General features: G+C 48.9%; 1 long non-coding RNA gene across 2 annotated transcripts; it reads right to left on the reverse strand.

Moving 5' to 3' along the window:
* Positions 1 to 1,053: 1,053 nt before the first annotated feature.
* LOC123078077 (uncharacterized) lies at positions 1,054 to 2,887 on the reverse strand. 2 transcript variants are annotated; one of them, XR_006437055.1, is made up of 3 exons: positions 2,344 to 2,887; positions 2,007 to 2,234; positions 1,054 to 1,847 (listed from the first exon to the last, which is right to left on the reverse strand). It is a non-coding gene; the product is annotated as an uncharacterized lncRNA (long non-coding RNA). The 2 variants fall into 2 exon arrangements; XR_006437056.1 differs by having other exon boundaries at positions 2,007 to 2,229; positions 2,344 to 2,854.
* Positions 2,888 to 2,923: the final 36 nt, after the last annotated feature.

The raw sequence follows: 2,923 nt of genomic DNA on the forward strand, positions 1-2,923 counted from the left end.
CTGCTACAGTACACGCTAAGGCCCATATGTTGACAAAGCTAACTGCCGGGACTTAAGACACTATTTTTTTTCTTTCTTTCATTTTTTTCCCGGGTCAAGCTAACGGCCGACACTGAAATAGCTAACTGTCGCGACTGCGGCAGTTAGCTACCATCTAACTGCCGGATTGAAGGTACTAATTTTTTTCTTCTATAAGTTTTTCGTCTGGGTCATGCTAACTGCTGGGCCCAAAATAGCTAACTTCTGGGACTGCTGCATTTAAGAACAAGTTAACTGCCCGACCGGAATTGCTAACTGACATATGTTGACAAAGCTAACTGCCGGGATTTAAGACACTATTTTTTTTCTTTCTTTCATTTTTCCCCCGGGTCAAACTAACTGCCGACACTGAAATAGCTAACTGTCGCGACTGCGGCAGTTAGCTACCATTTAACTGTCGGACTGAAGGTACTAATTTTTTTATTTTATAATTTTTTCGTCTGGGTCATGCTAACTGCTGGGCCCAAAATAGCTAACTTCTGGGACTGCTACATTTAAGAACAAGTTAACTGCCCGACTAAAGATGCTAATTGTTATTCTCGCGAGGCAAAGAATAAAGTCAAAAGAAAGAAGACAATGAAACAAAAGAGAAGCAGAAGCAGTACCAGTGACGACCACAAATAAAAGCAGTAGCATGTTGTTTCTAAAAAAAGCAGAAGCAGCTAGCACAGTCGGCAGCATGCAGTTAGCAGTGTAAACTAAAATGAGACAGAGAACAAAAGAGAAAACAGGAGGTGACATCCATGAGCTAGTACTGATGCTTCACAAAAATTCCATCATAGTATGCTCCCGTGAAACACAGGCTAGCTTTGGCCATCCATCCATTCATCCATCTTCCAGGGAGTGGTGGTACGTACTAGAACCAACATGAACGCACTAGCTGTTAGGCTGGATCGAACCAATTTAATCGAGTCGGGCTAACTAGCTTAACCTCACTCAATCTTGAGGGAGGTGATCGATCACCATCGAACAAGGGTTCTCATCAGCTTCAGATAACTGCTACAAATTGCATAGTTAACTGAAATAATTTATGTGTATTTTTTTCATAAATAAGTGCAAAAGAACTGTCACATCTCAAAAAGTTAATTATTAAGTTTGAGTACAGATAACTGCAGAAACGCACTATGTTTTGCTCTTACTACACGAGGGACGAGCTAACTGCATCCACACCTAGTATATTACTGTGCAGCGAATTTGCAGGCACCACCGGCCCTCTCCCATCTCCCATGTAGTCTCATTGAAGCGGGATCTTGGGACGGGCAGCACAGTGCGCTCGAAGTTAACTGCAGTCGGGGGCGGCATGGAGCGGGCGCTGCCGTCGATGGAGCATAGTGCACACCAGGAGACGGGGTAGGAAACCAGGGCAGAGAAGAACCACTTCTCCATGTAGCTTCGAACACATGTAGCATGAGCTCCTACAACCTTGTTATTTCCCTCTCACCCTCTGCACACTTGTTTATTCTCAACCAAGACCACCACAAGCAAGTCGCGTTCGTAGTAGATTTAGTGGTGGCGATAAAAGCTAAACAAGTTAACTGAACCAATCAAAAAATGGGAAGTTACCTGAACCGCGTTAAAAACTACAGAACTTTAATAAAAGTAAGTTATTGAAGTTAACTGTTCTTTTTTCCCATCTTTGTAATCTTCACGAATGTAAAAAACTTAACTGAAGTTAACTGTTGTCTCTGCATGTCTTTGCTCCTTGCCCCAGTCTCCTAATCACCACTATGAGCAGCGCACGCACCACCAGTTTTGAGAAGATACAACGGCTGAAACATCAAACACAAGCTCATGCGTACACCCTTGACCTGAACATCAGTTAACAAAAAAAAAGCAGAGCAGTTAACAACAAGCAACATCACCGGTTAACAACAAATTTGAAGTTAACATCATTTAAGTAGTTAACAGTAAATTAGAAGTTAGGAGCAGTTAAAAGAATTAGTAGTGCAGTTAGGCTGTAGCTGCACCGTAGAGTCAAAGTAGCACCGGCTGCCTTCATGCTTGCCACCCCGGGTGAAGGTGCAGGGGAGGTCCAAGGTGCTCGTGCTCGGCACCACGCGTTGCTAGGGGCTGCTCCTCGCATGTAGCTACACACAACGACCCGAGTTAACTGCCGTTTTTGCAGAACGGCAAATCCTCTGGTCTCGGTGGGCATGCGGCCATGGGGAGGCGCCAAGCGGCCAGGGGGAGCTGAACTTCTCGCCATAGAATATAGAGGAGTCAGCCACGAGCAGCTCGCGCAGAGGTAGATTGATGAGAGAGGGGCAGTGGAACGAGCGGGGAGGAGGGAATTTGCTGTAGTACCTGGGGAGATTGGCGCGGCCACCACGCGTGAAATAGGAGCCTGGTGGATGGCCGACAGGGGGTGGGGCGGTGCCACACGGAAGGAAGGAGGATGGGGACGGGCGCGAGGTCGTCGGAGGGCCGAGGGGGAGGTGCTCGAGGCCGCCGAATGGGGAAGGATACTGGGGCGGCGTGCCGCGGCTAGCGGGGAAGGAGGCTTTAGGGAGGGACGCACGACCGTGGGTGGGGAAGGAGGCTGGGGAGATACACGCATGGCCACCGGCGGGGGAGGAGGCTGGGACAGGAGCGGCGCATCGATTGATCTGGATCAGGCACGGGAGGGAACAAATTTGTGGGGTTGAGAGAGAGAGGGAGAGAGAGAGAGAGACAAAGCGGGAGAGGTGGGTGCGGTCCAGGTTTTGTTCGGGACCTGCACGGCGGCGCAGCAACCAGCGGCAGACCAGAGCTCGCTCGCTCCCTCGCGGCACCGGAGCACCGCTCGCTCGCTCGCCCCCTTGGGAAAAGAAACAAGGTAGTCGGGGGAGGTGGTTTCTGAATAAGCTTATTTAGGAACTCTAGAGGGAGGTTGCAGAATAGTCCC

This window comes from Triticum aestivum, chromosome 3D (assembly GCF_018294505.1).
Source record: "Triticum aestivum cultivar Chinese Spring chromosome 3D, IWGSC CS RefSeq v2.1, whole genome shotgun sequence".
In the NCBI taxonomy this organism is placed as follows: Eukaryota; Viridiplantae; Streptophyta; class Magnoliopsida; order Poales; family Poaceae; genus Triticum; species Triticum aestivum.